The 20,422-nt window shown below is 44.2% G+C and overlaps 1 long non-coding RNA gene across 1 annotated transcript; it reads right to left on the reverse strand.

Annotated features, from left to right (window-relative positions):
- Window positions 1-779: 779 nt before the first annotated feature.
- Gm38917 lies at window positions 780-14,105 on the reverse strand. Its single transcript, XR_869559.1, has 3 exons — window positions 13,819-14,105; window positions 13,577-13,714; window positions 780-967 (listed from the first exon to the last, which is right to left on the reverse strand). It is a non-coding gene; the product is annotated as a predicted gene, 38917 (long non-coding RNA).
- Between the last annotated feature and the right edge of the window lie 6,317 nt (window positions 14,106-20,422).

The raw sequence follows: 20,422 nt of genomic DNA on the forward strand, positions 1-20,422 counted from the left end.
GCTGGTGACGCTAACAGCTGACAGTGTCTTGTCTATGAATGTGTCTCTGGAGAGTTAGATCATGAGGTCCTGATATGAAGACTAGATTAACCTTTGTATGGATTCAGAATGTTAGGAGACCGTGAAAGGCAGAAAAAATGCCCAATTGGAGAAGAATGTCACAGGAAAATTATCTTTCTCTAGCTTCTTCCTGCCTGCCTTATTCTGTGCTTCCTGTCCCCAATGATGTGACAACCCCTGCCCTACACACTTGAAATTCTGATGTTCTGCCTCGCAGTGTGCCCAGAAACAGAGCAAAAGGAATTTGGATGGAATGGCCCCGTGTGCTTTCTAGTACTGAGATAAATACAATGGTCAATAGCCATTTGGAGGAGAAACGATGTGTTTCAGTGTAGAAATCACTTAGAATCTTTCATGGAGGAAAGTCGGGATAGACTACATTCTTATACCATCCAGGGCCACCTGCCCAAGGGTGTCCCTACCCACAGTGAGCTGAACCTTCCAACGTCAATCTTCAATCAGGAAAATGCCCTACAGACTTGCCAGGAGATAATCTGATGGAGGCATTTTCTCAATTGATGGTTTGTTGTTGTTCTTTGTGTTCCAGATAGTTCTAGGTTGTGTGAAGTTGACAGAAAAGCAAAAGGAGGGGAAAAGAAAAAAAAAAAAAACATGATACAAAATAATCTGAAACTGTAAGTTTTTATTCTTTAAATTGTTTCCGTTAGTTATATTTTTCAAAGAACCATAAAAAGTAACTAACATAATATCCATGTGCAAAAGAGTTAAGCTGAAGGCTGGCTTCCCATCACAGACAAAAGCTAATTCCACAGGTAAAGGTGCGCATTGTAGAAGCCTGGTGATCTAAAGTTGTTTCTCAGAACACAATGGTGGAAGGAGATAACTAACTCCACAAAGTTGTCCTCCAGCTCCACGTGCATATCATCCGTGGCACACAGTACTGTACCTGAGGAGATAAGGACACACATCTATTCACCTCTGACAGGGAATAATGACAGTTCCAAGTAACAATACTACCAAAGTGAATCAATGAATTTACTGAGATTCTATCTGGAGTGGGTTGGAAGGGTTACTTGAGTGAGCAGAGGTGACTGAAGGCATCTATGTCACCATGCATGGGTAATGCCTCACAAAAGCTAAAATTGTAGAGCACCATGCAGCATGTGCAGGCAGCTCAACATGTCTGAGAATCTCCTCTCCTGGGCAGTTCTTACTGCATTTATAAAAGGAAGGAGGAATCTTGTGAATGTAGTAAGTTTCAGGGACTTCCTGAGACTTGTGGCTTGTTTACTTCTTAACAAAACTCTCTTTAGAACTTCCTGAAGTCTAAAGGAACTTCTCTGGGGATGTCATATCTCAATTTGGAGGAAAATGCTACACAACACTGTCATGTACATACCTACTCACAAACACACTACCCACTAATAATTAATAAGATTTTTAAAAACTGGTGGCATAAAACTTCAGTCCTAGGAGTCCAGAAAAATATGGATTCAAGGCCAGTCTGGACTACATAGTGAATTCCAGAATAGACTTGGCTGAATAGTAAGATCCAGTTTCAAGAACTAATACTAATAATAATTTATAAACCATCCATCTAGTAAAGGGTTAGTTGTTAAATATATATAAGGAACTTAAATAATTAAATAAGATAATCTGAAAAAATAGACAAAGAACCTAAGTGACATTTCTCAAAGAAAGCACAAGTGGACGAAATGTATTTGAAAAAAAGATAATATGCCATCAAAGATGTGGAAAAGGGGAGCCCTGGTATATTGCTGATGGGGATGTGAACTACCACAGCACCATGGAAAAGAGCATGGAAACTCCCTGGAGAGTGGAGAGTGCAGCGCTGACGGGAGGTAGGCACAGTGGTGAATGTCTGCAGAGGATCTCTGAGTTTGTTACCTGCCCTACTTACAGAACAAGTTCTGGACAGGCCAGGATACATAATGAGACCTCCCCTCAAAGAAAATCAGATAGAATGACCATGTGGTCTAGCAATACTGAGGCCTGGAATAGATCTGAAGGAAGTCCATCAGAGTGGGAAACTGTCCCTGTGCTCCCTGAAGCACACACATTCCAGCACGTTCTTCATTCTTCTAAAAGTAGACAGCTGCTGTGGACATAGTGCCTAGAGCAGTAGCCTAGCATACCAGAAGCCCCAAGCTTGATTCCCAGCACTGCCTAAAATGGGCTGATGGAGGCACTTGGGCTGTCATGTTATCGCTGCCACTTCAGGGCTAAATGGTGGTTAAGACCTCATGCTTCCCCTCAGCCCTCTAGGCCCACTTGAATAACATTAGCTCAGATCCAAAGTTATATGTATGTTATATAAAGTTGTGTGTATGTAAAATTCCATGTATACATATATATACACACACATATTATCTATGTGCTATATATACTATATAGTATACTATATATAGTGCATGTATTATATACTATGTATAGTATATATGTATACATATTTTACTGGAGATATGGCTCATACTGGAATTATGGCTCAGTAGTTAACAGTATGTAATACTTAAACAGAGGACCTGAATTGTTTCCCAGAACCTCTATCAGACAGCTCACGACTGCCTATAACTCCAGCTTCAGGAATTCTGACACTCTCTTCTGAATTTCAAAGGCACCTGCACTCACACGCACACAGCCACACTCACACAATTAATGCACACACCTAAGCATATGCCCATAATTTAAAAATAATATAAAAAATAATTTAAAGGAAATGTATACATGTAAGGTAGCCATAATTATCTTAACTGAGCCACTCCACAATGTATTTATATCCCTAAACATCATGTCATACACTGTCAACATAGATCATTTTTATTGTCAATTTAAAGAACACTGGGAACAATACAGTAAAACTGACAAGAACAATAACACAAATCTTAATGGTAATAAATCGCCAACGGCTTTGCAGGGAAAAAAAATCAAAGGTATAAATGTCAGAGCTACAAATACAGACCAGAGAATAAAACATGAAAGCAAATCTTTGTGGCCTCATCCTAGGTAAGGGCTTCCTGGATACAAGGCTAAAATTGTTTCCAGGACAAGGATCAACACCACAGATGGACAGAGTGTTTCATCAAAATTGAAAGTTTGGGGTTTGCAATATGGCTCAGCAGTCGAGAGTTTACCTGTGTTCCATCACTAGCACCACAGAAGGCTTTGTTGTTAATTATTAATATTTTAATTGGAGGTTTGTGTGCTTCAAAGAGTACTACAAAGAAAGTTTAAAAGCCAGCTTACGTGATGGAAGAAAAATATAACTCCTCGTTCATCTGATAAGAGATGTTTTAGTTCATTTCTGTTATCATAACAAAATACTTCATGCTGGATGATTATTATAGAAATTTATTTCTCACAGTTCTGGGAGAAAAAAAAAGTCCAATATCAGGGTGCCTATAGCTTCGATATCTAGTAAAGTCTAGCCTTAAACGTTCCATGAAGCCTAGGCTGGCCTTAAGCTACTGATCATCCTACCTCTACCTCCCATGGGCAGAGATCACAGTTGTGCACCATAGCTGGCTTTACTCTTGTGGTGGCCCCTTGTTGATGTGTCCTCACATGGTAGAAGACAAGAACATGAAAGTGTTCACTCTCTCCCTTGCACCCTGCTATGAAGTCACTAACCCCTGCATGAATGCAGAGCCCTCATGCTGAATCAGTCACCTCCCAAGTCTTGCCAGGAAGAACGACGCTGGAACAGGATCCTTCTGCACACGTTTATTGGGAGAGCTTGATCGTAGAGGCGAAAAGACCCCGAGCCCAGAACTGGTGCTGCTTTTATAGGCCTAGGAGAGGCGTGTCTTACACCCGGATTGGTTATGCACTACACCTCATTTGCATGTTCCTCATCTGATTGGCTACTCTCTCAGTACCTCACAGAGCCTCATTATCATACCTCATTTGCATGTCTCACATCTGATTGGTTACTCTCTCTCTCAGTACCTTACAGAACCTCATTATCATACCTCATTTGCATGTCTCACATCTGATTGGTTATACTCTCAGTACCTTACAGAACCTCATTATCATGCCCGGGCCAGGCAGTGTCTTTGCAAAAAACTTTATTGCATATGTACACATTGGTTGTTTGTCCAAACTTATGCGTGGTGGCCAGCAGTAGTCAGTGCCACTCTGCAACGGCACATGTGGCTTCCCACACCCAAGGGCCCTAGGTCTTTGAATATCACACAGGTTCCCCTGCATATACCATAGTGGGACTCACAGTCAACATACATGAATAATACTTATAACTTCATAGTAAAAAGATGACTTCCTTAAAACATAGTCAAAGGACTTAAGGAGACATTAAAGAAGACACATATGATTGGTAAGTATGTTAGATGCCAGCATTATTTCATATCATGGAGCTGCAAACCAAAGTCACAGTGAGATGCCAGCTACCAAATACAAGGTAGAAAAAAACATCAAAATGATAGGCAGTAGCAAGTCCTGGAGGCCATTATGGAGAACTTGGACTCCTTACCTACTCACTACTGCTAGGAAAACAAAATGCTGCAGCCACTTAGCATCAGGCCAGTGAGAAGGCTGGTGCCTCCAAACTTGAAGACCTGAGTTCAATTTTCCAGAACCTATATGATGAAGAAGAGAAGCAACCCCCAAAAGCAGCTATCCTTTGACATCCATAGACACCCTGTAGCATGTCTACATGCCATGCATACAACACACACATACATACACACACACAAAGTAAATATAAAACAAAACAATTTTTAAACAAATAATGCTCTCATATGACTCAGAAATTTTACTTCTAGGTTATATCCAAGAAAAGTTAAAATGTGTCTAAAAACTATTGCATATGGGTATTCACAACATTCATTTTTTTAAGGTCAAATTGTAGGAATATTCCAAATGACCATCAACAAATAAATAGATCCATAATGGAATATTATTCAGCCCACAAGAATGCAGTACTGAGACCTGATGCAAGTTTAAACCCAATGCCACACACACACACACAAAAATCAGACATCAAGAGCCATAAGGTTTCTACTTCTACTTACATGAATTACCCAGAATAATCAAATAGAAAAATGGGCCAGTGGTTGCCAGAGGCAAGGTAAAATGAGGAACACAGAGTGCTCAATGGATACAGTGATTTTTATTTTGGTTTTTTGAGGTATGATGAATTGCTTTAAGTGTAGGTCCCGGTAGTAGCTGTACAAGTGGATATAGTAAGAACCATTGAAGTGTGTAATTTAAAAGGGTGAGTTTTATGATATATTAGTGATATCCCAGTAAAGCCATTACTTTTGGAAACATATTGTTTGAGAGCACAAATCCGTCTGAGCCACACCTCAAATCTCTCTCTCTTTTCCCCCCTAAACTTATTTTTGCAGATTTATGCATCTTTGAACGGGAAAAGGCTTCAGCGGTCTTATTTTTATTCTGAGTTGAGAAAGGCCAGCGAGTGAAGTTGCTTTGATGAATGAAATATGTCACACAGATTGCTTTAACCTTCCTGTAAAGATCGGCGGGAGCAACACGAGGCGATGTGCTGAGGCAAGAACTGGCCCTGTAAATACAGCGCTTTATACTGTTGTCATCTTTACAATGTTACAGGCCATAAAAAGCACAAGTGTGTGTCCTTTATCTCCAGCTAGCCTCCCATGCAACTCTAACAGTCTAAATTCTGTTTCTTCCTTCACTGACTTAACTCACTTCAACAGAGAGCCATCTCTTCTCTTCTATATAGGGAGAAGATAACTATAAAACCTTAAGTGTATGGGCAAAGCCTTGCATCCTGCTATGGCTTGAACAAGATATGTTCTCTACCGCATCCCACCAGGCTTAGTGTCTGAACACTTGGTAGCCAGATGTATTGTTTCGGTGAACCTACAAGAGGTGGAGCGAGGGAGGAATGATGGGCTTGCCTCGAGGTTCTATAGCCTCACTTCCTGTCTGCTCTCTGCTTCCTGTTCCGAGACACAGGAGGAAGTACCCTCTGCTGCCATTGTGGATGCCTTCCCGTTATGATGAACGGTATCCTCATGAGCTAAAATAAGCCCCTTCCTCCATTGAGCAACTTCAAGTCAAGCATTTGCCCAACACAGGGCAAGACAAATAACTCTGACTTACCTCTCTTTAGCAGAGTGCCTGCTGGCTTCTTCTGCCTCTGATCGCTTTCCAAAACCTGGAGTGGAAAGAAAGGGTGCTATCTATCTATCTATCTATCTATCAATTATCTATCTATATCTATCTATCTATCTATCTATCTATCTATTCATCATCTATCTATGTATCTATCTAGCTTTAGTGTTCTCCAAGGCCAGCTAAGAAGCTAAAAGTCACATGAAGGGTAAGGATTCATTTGCCTCTTAAACTGTTAAATGAATATCAAAGCAGTAACGTGGTGCTTTCTCTTCAAGGGCTTCTCATGGCTAAGCAAGCCACACTGTCTACGGAGGGTTTGCAAAGAAGTTCATAATGTCAGAGAAATATTTCAACTGAGAAGAAAAACCCATGGAGATAGATGCGTGTGTTCCAAGAACAGTGAGCGAGGAGGAATGAGAACACAGAGGAAAACACTCCCTTCTGGGAAAAGAGAAATCACCTCACAGTCCTTTGCCACTCTGACCAAACTGTCATTAAATTCTGGCAAGATTGTCAAAGGAAAGGGCTGGGTCAACCTGGCTCCTAACCTATTACCCTGAAAGGACTTTAAAGATGGCTACCAGTTTGCCATAAAGTGTCCAAAAATTTTTCTTTGGTCTACATATTTAACAGACATGGGCCAGAGACATTCATGGTACTTACTGTTTATCTTAGACTATTCTTGCTACTATCACAAAATACTCTAGACCCAGTAATTTACAAAAAAAAATAGTTTTTCCCACACATCCTGAAGCTGCAAAGTCCAAAACAAATCTAGTGTCCACTGAGGATTCATTCCACCATTCAAAGACGATGCCTTTAGAGGAGTCACTCCTGTGACCTCATGTGGGAAAAGAGAAGGGCTAGTTCCCGAATGCCTAATTCTGAGGGCATCTGATCCAAGGGCCTGATCATTCCCAGAGGTTACATCTCTGAACACTGCTGTAATGGGGCTGGGGGTGGAGGTTATTGACATTTAAAACAAAACAAAACAAAACAAACAACTCTCTGATCTTAAAGGGAGTAAGAGATAGTTTATTCTGTAGCCATTTTGAATAGCCACAGCCCAGGAACTCCAAATTCCATGTTCCGATGTGGAAGCAGCTTCCTGACATTTTTATAGTTTTACAGAACAAGGAAAGTCATAAATCAAGGCAAGGTTAAATAAAATCCGTTGGTGAGTGCACAGCAGAGGCAGGCACAGCAAGATGCAAGGAGCTTGTCTGTAAACCCAGGATGCTGTCTGCTGACACTCTTAGCTCTTGGATTGGTAGGAGCTTCCGAGATAATACATTCTAAGGGGTCGTTTTCTATTAGTCACAAGATGTTAGTTCTGACACAGAGGCGGGCAAGGATTAGCCATTGCAGAGGGCTAGAACTAGCCCAAGATAAGGAAATTAACCTCTGGGCCCGCAGTACTCCAATCTCTGGGGAGGACTGAAGTTCTAATCAGTCACCAGTCTCTGCGGACACAGCTCCTTTCCAGGGCTTTTCATTCACAATATGAATTGTCGAAGGGACGCAAACACTCAAACCACAGCAGACTTTTTTTCTTTTGCTCTCAGGATAAAATACCAGTGAACCACATGCCGAGGGGTGATCTTAACTCTGTAGCGGACTTGAACGTTCTGGAAGGAATAATCAAACATTGTATGATGTTAAAAGTTCAGTGTGCCTGCTGTCTATAAAATGCTAATGTCTGTACCATGGCTGGGTGCCGTGGCTTTGGGGAAAGGGGAGGAGCTGTTTTCCAGAGAAATGAACTTTTGTCTTGGTGGTTCTTGGTTGGCTGGTTGGTTGATTGATTGGTCAGTTGGTTGAAACAGGGTCTCTTGTAGCCCAGGCTGGCCTCCAACTATGTAGCTGAGGATAACCTTCAACTCCTGGTCTTCCTGCTTCCACCTCCCCAGCACTGGACTGACAAGCACGTGGCAGCATGCCTGGTTTACCTAGGGCTTAGCTAGGCAAGCTCTCCATCAACTGAGCTGCACTCCCAGGCCAAAGAAAGGTGGGATCCAGCTAGACAAAGAAACAGGGCTAAGGAAAGGAACCTGGAACTGAAGAGGCCAGAATCACCAGACAGAGCCAAACCCTGCAGAGTCTTGGCTGCTCTGTAAAGTAGGCAGATTTAATTTTGCAGAAGGGACGGCACGGTGCCATTGGGGAATTTACCACCAGGGAAGACTAATTGCAATCGCAACACCTTTTCTGCAATTTCACCCAGACCACGGGCTCTTTCAGAGCGAGCTGATTCTCCCTAGAAACGTTTAAAAGCATGAGTCTTGGATAATTACCATGGAAGTCCCTGGTTTGTGGCATGTTGCATTTAACATGAGCTGAGTGCTATTTATAGATGTTCGTTTGTTGTTTGCATGGACGTTTTTATCAGTCTAAAGTTACTCTCTATTGCAACATTTTAAAAAGATCAATTGGGGTGGGGGTGGGTGGAGCTGATGGAATGGCTCAGCAGTTAAGAGTGAATACTACTCTTCCAGAGGACCCAAATTCATTTCTCACTAACCAGACCCAGTGGCTCACAGTCACCTACAACTCCAGCTCCAGGGGCTCAGATACCCTCTTCTGGACTGCAAGGGCACCTCTACTCAGGTGCACACACCCCTATCCACAGACACACGCATAGACACATAATTTTAAAATAATCATAATGAAATCTTAAAAATAAAATGAGGCTGGAGAGATGGCTCAGCAGTTAAGAACTCTAGCTGTTCTTCCAGAGGACCCAGGTTCAATTTCCAGCATCCACATGGTGGCTCACAACTGTTCCTAACTCAAGTTCAGAGGCTCTAGTGCTCTCTAGTGGTCTCCAGATATCAGGTACACATAGCATGCACAGATTTTCATGCATACAAACACCCCATGCACATAAAATAATAACAATCAATTCAAGAGCTGATAATCAGACTCCAATTATCTTGCTTCTCTTGTAACCAAATATTCATCAGGTACACATGTTCTTTTCCACGGAAATAAAATCTAGCCAGACACAAGCCCTGGCTTAAAAGATTTGCCAGCTATCCATATAGGAGAGGAGATTCTGAAGTCCATGAAACAGCAAAAGCAGCTTCCTTAATTCAAAGAGAAATTGGTTACAATGTAGCAAATCTGCCAGTCATAGTTCCCAGGACAAAGTGCAATGTGGGCTCAGTGTTTGTCCAGAAAAATGGTAAATCATCAACCACACCTGGCCCCGCTTCTTCCAGGATGTTGTAATGACAGTTAGACAGTGGCTGGGCCGTGGCTCTAGTTATAAGAGCAGCTTATGTGGATGCCACACTCCGGAGAACTCCAGACACTTTTCATCGGGTAAACAACTCCTTCATCAGGCTTTAATCTAAACTCCCAGCTTCTCAAAGCTGCTGTGGACAAAGCCAGAGCTGGGTTGCAGCTCCGGAGGGAGAGGGCTGGCCCAGCATCCGGAGGCCCTTGGCTCTGTTCCCATTAACTGGGTGTGTTGGTACACACCTGGAATCCCAGTTCTGGGGCGGTGGAGGAAGAAAGATTGGGAGTTCAAGGCCAGTCCTTAGGCTATGTGTCAAATTCTAGGCCAGGTTGGGATGTGTGAGACCTGTGTGCTAATGGGGGTGAGGTGAGGGTGGGGAGGGAGGGAGGGTGCAGTGGGAGTGGGGGAGGGGCGGGGAGGGGTGGAGCGATGTGAGGGCAGGGATCAAGTGAGAATGGGGTGGAGCAGGAGCCACTGGAAGCTCTCCTCACTTATGAAAGGAAGCAAATTACTCCCTAATGTATTTTACCTGCACATTTTACTTGGTTTTACTTTCAAGGCCAAAAGAGCCCACAGGCTTGCAACTCAGTGATAAACCAGCCTTAAAGTCACAGAACAATCCACCCTTGACTGCATTAAACAACTGGAATCAGGCAATAAGCCCATTCATTTGCACTCATTACTTCAGAATTAACGTGCCTCGGTGGAATACAGGTATACGAGGCGCGCTACCCCGCCACTCAGAAGCGAATTCTAGGAAAACTAAAAAGACAAAAAGCCTTTGTATTTCCACTAAGAAATACTGTTCCAAGACAGGCAGGGCCTTCGAATATCATCCTCCTTTGGCCGAATTTCATTTTAGTCCCAATTAACTCATAATTACATTAGACATTAGAGAGTAAGACTTCAAAACATCTGCCAGCTTTAAAGGCACTGCATTTAGAAAGCCCTCGGCATGACCCCGCCCCTTGACCAGACTATTTATAGTCCAGTGAAATTAAGTTAGGTTCACGGTGCCTGACTGCCCAGTAGATTATTAGTTTGCAAATGCGTTCATTAAGTGGCAAGATTCATTTGGGGGTACAAAGCCTTCTGCTTCATCTTTACAGGACGGTCCGCTGGGTGGATTTAAAAATAAAATCAGTCGGCAAATAGCATAGCTCAGAGGAAAAGCTTCCTGTTTTGTGGCCATCGAGTGTCAGGCCCACTGTGAAAGCTAGGCTTGCTTGATTCTTTTGAAAGAGCATTGAAGTGCCCACGATGTGGATGGCTCCAAGGTCCCCTAACTGGGGACACTGCTGTGAATTTGGAGTGCTGCTTGCCTTCTGCCTGGGAGGAACAGTTGGGGCAGTCACAAAAGAAGAAAGCTCTTGTCAGAATCGCACAAAAACTGAAAGCTGATGTCAACACATCCGTTCTCGCGCACAGCTGTGTGTTTGGTATTCCCAGTTCTGGACCGGATGGATGGATGCTGCCAGGAGGGATGTCAGGTCTGCTGCGGTCTGGATCAGATAGATGCAGTTTGAAGTTTGAGCTTTCTTCCTAAGAATTTTCTTCTAGGCACTTAACCCAGCAAACGCTATTTAAAAAAAAAAATCAATTAACTATCTGTTTCTGTTTCCCCTTTGAAAGTATTGTACCATTTTATTTGAAGCGCTATGGGGAATTTCAGGGCACCTTCAGCTCTTCTGATTAGGACAAATATGTAAAGAAGTTATTTGAGATGGTGCGGTTATCAAACTGTCTAATCCAGTCAGTATGAAGAACAAGGAGGAGCTGGCGCGACATCTTGGCTGTTACAAGCACTTGCTGCTCAGTCAGAAGCCAGAGTCTTGTTCCCAGCACCCAAAGGGCTGGCTCACAACCTCCTGTAACTGCAGCTCGGAGAACCTGACACCCTCTCCTGGCCTCAACAGGCACTGTAGTGTGTCATACACTCATGCCTATGGATAAACATAAATTAAAAATAACGATAATCAATATTTTAAGTGTAACTTTTCCGATAGAAACAGAGAAAAAAGATATTCATCTTCTGGATGCAATTGTGTTTAACCCCCAAAACTTCACCCTTTGTTCTAAAAATACTTTCTGCCACTATTCTCATTCCATTAAAAGATTGCATGCGCCCTTTTAGACACTGCTCCCTGAATAACCTGCCTTGACCTTTCCCCTCAGGGCTTAGAGTTAATGAATATTTCCCCATTGTTTCCCTTCACAAACCTCTCAGACTTGTTAAAAAGGGCCCTCAGATGTAGTCTTGCTGCCCTCAGAGCCCCACATTCGGGGAGAACTGCATCAAAAGCATCAACATGACAGAAAAATTGGCCATTATTATTTTAAAAATTCCAAGTATGGGATTACAGATATACACCACTGTATCTAGCTTATTTGGTTGTTTGGTTTGGTTTTGAGACAAAGTCTCTCATTCTGAAGACCAAAAAGGCTGGGACTCACTATAGAGTCCAGCTGGCCTCCATCAAATTCATGGTAGTCCTCCCGCCTCAGCCTCTCAATTGCTAGACTTATATACAATATAGAGCACCATGGCTGTTCATCGTAGAGTTTGGGTTTCTTTGTTGGTTCATTTATTTGTCTGAATCTTTTATTGAATGCACCGTGGAGTTTTCCAGACTCTATTTAAAACATCTGCCAGGTAGCTGGTCCTCTCTGTGAGCTCTTATTGTCTGATTTTAGAAGTAAGTCAAGATCTGTCCCTGTGACCATCCCAGGCTCTTCTGTGAAAGGACAATAGTTTCTAGAGAAGTCCAGCTTTCAACGTCCAAGTTTAACGAGCAACAAGTTTTCACTTCCCATAGAAGCTTGAGGCTCTTTAAGAAGACGTGTGTGCACCCAGGCAAAGCTCAACAGATAAGAGCAAGGCGTTAATGAAGGCAAAGGTATCTATTTAACCCCCACATGGGCCCATTAACTTCATTTAGACAAAACCACCATCCTGAAGATGCACGTTAAACTTCTAAACCCAGCCGGCCGCATAGAAAGCACACCAGTCAGCTCGTGGGATGCTAAGAGGGGTGTAGGTGACTCAGGAAACGCCACCACTACTTCCTTGAGAGAAGGGAATTGGGGGGGGGGGATTAGTGAGTGACTTATTCCAAGATAAATATCTCACATGTACAGAGTGCCGAGCAAGGTTCTAAGATAATGACGGACAGCAAGAAAACCAAGGTAAGGAAGGCCATTTACAGCCCGGCATTGGATTTCAGGAGCTGATCTCTGGCGAAGGAATAGAACCTACAATTAAGGTTGAGGCATGTCAAAAAGAAGCTATAATAGAAGTAGGGGTAATTAGTAGGTGCGCGATACGCCATGATAAGCTTTATGGGATTGAGAAAACAGACCATATTACAAACTTTTCTCCTTGCTGTGACCAAATACCTGATGGGGTGGCTATGTTGGCTACAGTGTGAGGGGATTAGAGACCATCAGGGTGGGTGGGAACACAGAGCCATAGGAGCATGGGGTAGTGCTCACCTTGCTGCCATAGTTAGGAAGCAGGCAATAGATAGGAAAAGGGGGTAAATTATAAGATAAGACCTGACCCAGAAACTTACTTCCCCAAGTGAGGCTCTCTCCACCTCGTGGAAGTTTCACAGTCTTCTAAAACAGTGGCCCTCAACCTGAGCTGAGAGCCCTCTGAGAGTCAAATGACCCTTTCACGGGGTTGCCTAGAACCAAGAGAAACACGGATACCTACCTTTTAACTCAGCAGTAGCAAGATTACAGTTATTAAGCAGCAACTCAACCTAATTTTACGATTGGGAATCATCAGATCATGAAGGACTGTATTAGAGAGTCACAACGTTAGGAAGGTGAGAGCCACTGCGCTCGAACATCACCAGCAACTGGGAACCAAATATTCAAACACAGACCTACGGGGACGTTTCACATTCAAGCTATTACATACCAAAAAAAAAAAAAAAAAAAAAAAAAGACAGAACTCACATTTTAGCTGATGTGATCAAAAATGATTTTAAGGGGGAAAGTGAGATTTAGTCAGAAAGTTAGAGGGGAAAGAGAAAAAAAAACTCAAAATATAGATCAAACTAAATAATACAAAACTTGACTATTAAGTAAAAAAAAACTCATTTAATCTTTAAAAATGGTTATTATAAATTTTTAAATGAAGCAGTGATTTGAATTTTAAATGAAGCCTACCGTAGCACGGATGACAGGAGATGTGTGGGTCAGTCTGCTTCGTGCTCCTGCTATAAAAATGTCCGAGACAGTCAGAGGTATGGAGGTGGGTTTTATTGGATCCAGGTTTAGATATCATCCGCTCCATGGCTTTCTGGACTACAGCAAATCAGAACAGCCATGCAACAGTGGAGGGAAGCTCTTTACCTTGGGGTAGCCAGGAAGCAGTGAGAGGGAGCAAAGGGGCTAGAGACAAGACATACCTCTCAAAGATGTGTCTCCAGCAACCTTCTTCTGCAAGCCCCATGTTGTAACATTCTACTCACTGTGTGTTGCAAGAGGAGATACTTCCATGGAGTGGAAAACTGCAGAAGTATGCAGGAAAAAAGGAAAAGGAAACAGTATCTAATTTGTAATAAAGAAACTAGTTGTTTTGCGGCTATCCTCCATTCTCCCTTTGCTGAATACATGGTGGCCTTCTTTCTTCACAAGCAGCCTTGCTGAGTGCCTGGGTCTGTTTGACTAGCTCTGGCAAGTGAGTCTGAAAAGTGGGCTGCTACAGTTTACACCAGGAACCTGTGATTTTGCTAAAACCCAGTAGCTTTCTCATTAGTTTCATCTAGGAGACCTGTTGCTGTGTTTAAAATATGCGTGGGTCTCCCCAGCCTGGGCTCTCGCAGTGAACAGATTCTCATTTCCCCTGCAGTATTGCAGCTGTGTGAATAAGAAGCAAACCTTTGTAAGTGTTTTAATAAGCTGTGTATTTATGTTTGTGTATGTATGGTGTGTACATGTTTACAGGTTTACACTTCTGTAAAGCCAGAGCTCAAGGCCAGGTGACTTCCTCCAGCACTCCCCACCTTCATTTTCGAGACAGGGCCTCCTCTCACTGATCCTGGAGCTCATCAGCTTGTTTAGACCGGCTGGCCAAAGTGGTGTTAGAATCCACCTGTCTACCTCCCAACAGCGAGACTACAGGCCCGGGACACCATCTTTGATTTTTTTGTGTGTCCTGGGAACCTGATTTAGGTCCTGTGGCTGGAACAGCAAACTTTATTTACCGAGCTCCCCATCCCACCTTGGTGGGCTTTAAAAACTTTTTAAATTGAAATATCTTTTCAAACAATATATTTGATCATATTTTACCTCCCCCAACCCTTCCCAGAACCTCCTGCCTCCTCCCCCATCTAATTTTGTGCTTTATCTCTCTCTCTCAAAAACAAAACAAGAAAAAAATAAACACACACACATGAAATGAAAACCAAACTAAATAAGCAAAAGACCAATAATATAAAAAATGCAAAATGGGGATTAAAAGTCTTCAAAAATGCCATTGAAAGGGAAAAGGAAAAGGAGGGGGAGAAGGAGAGGGAGGGGGCAGAGAGAGGGAGAGGGAGAGGGAGAGGGAGAGGGAGAGGGAGAGGGAGAGGGAGAGGGAGAGGGAGAGGGAGAGGGAGAGGGAGAGGGAGAGGGAGAGGGAGAGGGAGAGGGAGAGGGAGAGGGAGAGGGAGAGGGGCCAGCCACTCCTGAGCATGGGTCAACCCTGAAATTTGGTTATAAACCCAGTGAGACTCCATTGGAGAACACTGATTTTTCTTTTTGCCAGTGGATGTCCATTGCTTCTTAGTTAGAGATGGGAGACCATGTGTACTCGCCTTTTTCAGTGCTGGGACCCCGTCTGGAGTAAACTTGTGTAGGCCTTGAGCACGCCACAGTCTCTGTGAGTGCATCAGTCTTGCTGTGTCCCGGAGTCAGCCATGACCTCCGACTTCACCCCTTCACCTCCACTTCAAAATGACTCTCTGAGGCTGGGGATTGGGGAACTTTGATGAAGACATCCTGCTTTGAACGAAGTGATCCAGGGTCTCTTACTTTCTGCACAGCGGCCAGTTGTGGGTCTTTGGGTTAGCTCCCATCTAACCCTAACCACAAGAAGAAAGGTTCTCTGGTGAGGCTGAGTGGAGCACTGATCTTCAGGAGAGCAATCCATCACAAGGAGTCATGTTACTGCTATGTCCCTTTAACAGAATAATAGTATTAGCTATTCCCGCCTGGGCTCATGGCCTATCTAGTGTCTATGAGTGAGCCTTAGATCCGTTCAGAAAGTGGTCGGTTAAGCCCCTAACTTTTGTGCCACTACCGCACCCGTATCTAATGCCTGTGGGTCACTGTTGTACATTTGAAGGATTACGGGTGGAAGATACTGACGATCGACTACCTTCTCCTCTGGAGACATTCAGTGTGCCTTCCAGCATTGTGAATGCCAGTCGGTCGGTAGTAGCGAAGCTTCTAGTCAGCTTCCAGCTCACTTCCCAGTGTCTGATGACATAATGACCAATGTTGGCCTGTGGTGTTTGAAGACCTCCACGGGGCCTCCTTGGCCAGTGACTCAATTAGCTGGCATTCCTGGCCGTGGACGTTTTCGTTGTTGGTGTGAGATGCCTAGTCCTGGCATGGTCTTCCCTGTTCTTTGATGATGCCAGTTAGGCTTCTTTCTTATGTGTGAGTATCTTAAGAAGCTTCTACAGTATCGGGTTCCAAATGACCTTGAGTGTTAGTTGTTCCTCTCTCTATCCCCTCCTGACCCTTCTCTTCCATCCCCTTCCCTATTTAATTTTCCCTTTGGCCTCTCCAGAACAATACACTCTATTCCCCTTCCTTGGTAGAACCTCTCCACCCACACCCCACGCCCAGCCCTAATTCACCCAGGATAATTTAGTTTTCCTGGCTCCATTCATTTACCTGTGAATTTCATACTTTGGTTTTTCTTAACAGATGGATAATATTCTGTGTAAATGTACTACATTTTCAGTACCCATTTATCAGCTGATGGAGACCTTGGCTGTGTCTAATTTCTGGCTATTGACTAGAGCAAGTGTCTACCGTAGGATGAAGCATCCTTTGGGTATACGCCCAAGAGAAGTAGAGCCGGATCTTGAGATAGATCTTTGCACGGCTTCCTGAGAAATCACCACATCACTCTGCGTAGTGGCTGTCAAGTCTCCGTGTCTACCAGCAATGAGTAAGTGTTCATCACCTTCCCCATGTCCCTGTCAGCTCCGCATCCCTGTCAGCCCGTGCTCTCATTTGTATTACTGAGCTCCACTATTCCGACTGGCATAAGACGAAATCTCAAAGTAGTTTCCGTTTCATTTCTCTGACAGCGAAGGATAGTGAACATTTCTTTAAGTGTTTCTCAGCCACTTGTATTTTGTCTTTTGAGAACTCTCTGCTTGGTTCTGTAACCCATTTTTAACTGGGTTATTTGTTTGGGTTTTTTATATTTAGAGTTTTGGGATTTTTTTTAGTTCTTTACGTCTTTATAGTTTTAAATGGCTAAGATTTGACCAGGGTCAAACCCATACTAATGGATGGAAGAGGACTTTGGTCAGGACAGTAGCTTTACTTAAAAAGTAAGAAGAATGTCTGTCTTGAGTGTTAAGAGATAGGGTTGGGGAAAAAAAAGTCAAGTTTCAACAGGAAACTTGTTTTTAATTTGGTCGTGAAAAGATGAAGACAATTCAGCAGCCCTGATATTAATATGAGAGAGAAACAGACGGGGTTGTTTAATGCAAGAACACAGTAACATGAGAAAGGGCTTATGGGAATGAAAAGATTAACAGAGTAAAGGTCAAGGGTCACCTTTAGAACCGAAGAGTCGCACCACTGCCTTGAGAGGGATTAATTAGCTTTCAGGAGTGAGGCTGGGAAAGGAAGAGATGGAAGGAGTTCATGTCAGATGACTTCAGCCAGTCAGCAGTGTCATCCCTCTTCTCAGAGGCTGTCAAGATTTAACATTCCCCAGGATTAAATCTCGACTCATGAAATGCTAAGTAAGGGCAAAGTCTTTCATCAAATTCGTCCTCCTCACTGCATCAGCCTAACTGCAGTGTTCTGAACACAGTGCTACTCAGAGCAAGGGATACAGAGTTTAGGGCGTGCAGAGGAAGCTGGTCGGCACACTTACGCAGCTCAAAAAAGGGCCGAAGTTAATGTGTAATATTAGTGAACAGTGAAAGCGAGTGTTATCTAACACTGAGGTATCAAGGACAGAGGGGCGAATGGTAATTAAGGACTGTAAAAGTCTTCTTGAGCTGAGGGGGTTTGCAGACCCAGACCCATGGAGGGAGCAACAGTGTCAACTGAACAGAACCCCTGGGGCTCTCGGGGACTGGACCACCATCCAAAAAAATACACAGGGAGCGACTCATGGCGCTGTCCACATATGTGGCAGAGGATGACCTTGTGGGACATCAGTGGGAGGAGCGGCTCTTGGGCCTGAGGATTTTCCATGCCCCAGTGTAGGGAAATGCCAGGGCAGAAGGATGGGAATGGGTGGGTGGGGGAGCACCCTCATAGAGGCGGGGGTGGGGGAGAAGGATGGAATAGGGGGTTTCTGAATGGGAGACTTGGAAAGGGGAAAACTTTTGAAATGTAAATAAACTATCCAAAAAAAAAAAGAAAGAAAGAAAGAAAGAAAGAAAGAAAGAAAGAAAGAAAGAAAGAAAGAAAGAAAGAAAGAAAGAAAAGAAAGTCTCCTTGAAGCGATAATACTTTAAATTTTTTTTTCAAAACTTGAATAAATACATAGGAAAGGAGAGGTATTCCAAGTGATTAGAAAAACTTGGACCAGGAAATCCAGAAGCCGTGCCTAGGTAGGTAGGTGGTCAGTCAGGAGTCTTCCTTGTGTGAAGCTGAAAGCAACCTTGGGCTCGTCTGGTGTGACTTACTGATGAGACCCTCAAGAGCAGCACAGAATTGCATCCTGCTAGTAAGTAGCCGGTCGCGGAGCAAAATCACACTGTAGAGTCAATCTGGCTGGACAGAGCTCAGGTGGCAGGTGCATAGCTACTGTGTAGGAAGCTCTCAGCTCCTCTCCCGCACTCCGTAAACCGGGGAGTAATGACTCACCGGATAATGGTCATCCTCGACTACATAGGGAGTCCGAGACCGGCCCGGGACACAGGAGACCATGCCCTGCCACTCTGATGAATGCTTCGCTGTAACACTGCATAGGGAGTCCGAGACCGGCCCGGGACACAGGAGACCATGCCCTGCCACTCTGATGAATGCTTCGCTGTAACACTGATGGGCACAAACGTTGAGTTGCACTGCTGATCATAGCACTGTCACTGAGGCCTCTGAAAGCTGGGTGGCTGCTGGCGCTGTTAATCACCTTAATTTGCATTCTGTGGGGTCTTTGTCTCTCTGTGTCTCTCTCTGCCTTGGCTCATGGTCTCTGAGAGATGTAAGTCCAGAGGCGATTTGAGATCATGACTTTCAGAACAGAGGGGAAGAAGCCTTGTCAGCAGGAGCGTGAGGCCGCTTCAGAAAAGAAGGGAAGGGAAGGGAAGGGAGGGGAGGGGAGGGGAGGGGAGGGGAGGGGAGGGGAGGGGAGGGGAGGGGAGGGGAGGGGAGGGGAGGGGAGGGGAGGGGAGGGAAGGGAAGGGAGCCATAAGCACTTGGAGAGAGAGGCAGGAGGGGAGTAGGGAGTGGGAGAAAGAACAAGAGAGCAAGAGAGAGGAAGGGGCAAGCAGCCCCTTTTATAATGAGTCATACACACCTAGCTGTTGCTAGGTAACTGTGGGGCGGAACCTAGACTAAAAGCTCTTTACAAGAGCAGTTGTAGCCAGGGCATGGTGGCATATGCCTTTAATCCCAGCACTCAGGAGGCAGAGGCAGGCAGATTTCTGAGTTCGAGGCCAGCCCGTCTACAGAATGAGTTCCAGGACAGCCAGGGCTATACAGAGAAACCTTGTCTCGAAAAACCAAACAAAAAACAAGTTGTGTCTCTTCTGCAAACAGCAGTGATTGTTGACTACTCTTTCCCTCATAGAAGGTGAGGGCTAGAAGTATCACTGTGCCCACCTGAGTGTCCCAGCAACCTTCCCCATGCACTTGTGTGCAATTCTGCCCTAAGGGCACATGATCAAGGGTTCTCGGAAAGGGCTAGAGAAGCTGTTAATTGAGAGGACTACATCTTTGCAGGTTTTTAGAAGCCATTATCCTTGCCAGCTGAAGACATCCCAGTACAGCTGCTTTGTGGTCACCCATACTCCTATCAGTAACCCTTTATACCCATGCTCTTAAGTTAGCCCAATAAACTCATAGGTTGGTCAGGGATGGATGTTGCTCATTCTCCTCTGGGGAAAGGAGTTTTGGAAAGAAGTAGATATACAGACTATTAAAATAGGAGATAGGAGTGCATGTCTATCATTCTAGGGAACTGAAGAGATAGATGGTTTCCTGGGACTCAGTTCACTGGCTCACCACTTAGCCCTACCGGGTGAGTACCGTAAGAGACTTTGTCTCAAACACAGAATGGGTAACACCTGAGAAAACATATTTGAGCTTAACCTCCATATGCATGTGCACACATATGCACCTACAATCTCCATACACTTGTACCTGCAAAAACACGAGAGAGAGAGAGAGAGAGAGAGAGAGAGAGAGAGAGAGAGAGAGAGAGAGAGAGAGAGAGAGAGAGAGAATTCTGTTGATGGGTGGCCTCAAGTTCACCATATTGCTTTTGACCAGCAGAACTATGGCTAGGACAATTACTAGAGGTAAAGGAAGTGACTGCAGAGGACCATGAGCACCAAGAGCTGTAGGGTTTGCCTTCCCACTGACGGAGACTTGCAAGTGCTAAACACTCAAAGCAGAGCAGAGAGATGCACAGAAAGAGTGACCTATGCATGAAGTGATCACCGCAAGGATTCCAGGTGGCAGGACAGACGGGACCCACAGGCTGCACCGGTCACACCAGCACAAGGTGACATCTCCACCAGGGACACGGAATGGAAATGGGAGAGAAAAGTAGTCTTGCAAAAAATGTTTTGAGGAGAAGAGCATTAGGGCCTGAAGGCT

Source organism: Mus musculus, chromosome 6 (assembly GCF_000001635.26).
Source record: "Mus musculus strain C57BL/6J chromosome 6, GRCm38.p6 C57BL/6J".
NCBI classification, from domain to species: Eukaryota; Metazoa; Chordata; class Mammalia; order Rodentia; family Muridae; genus Mus; species Mus musculus.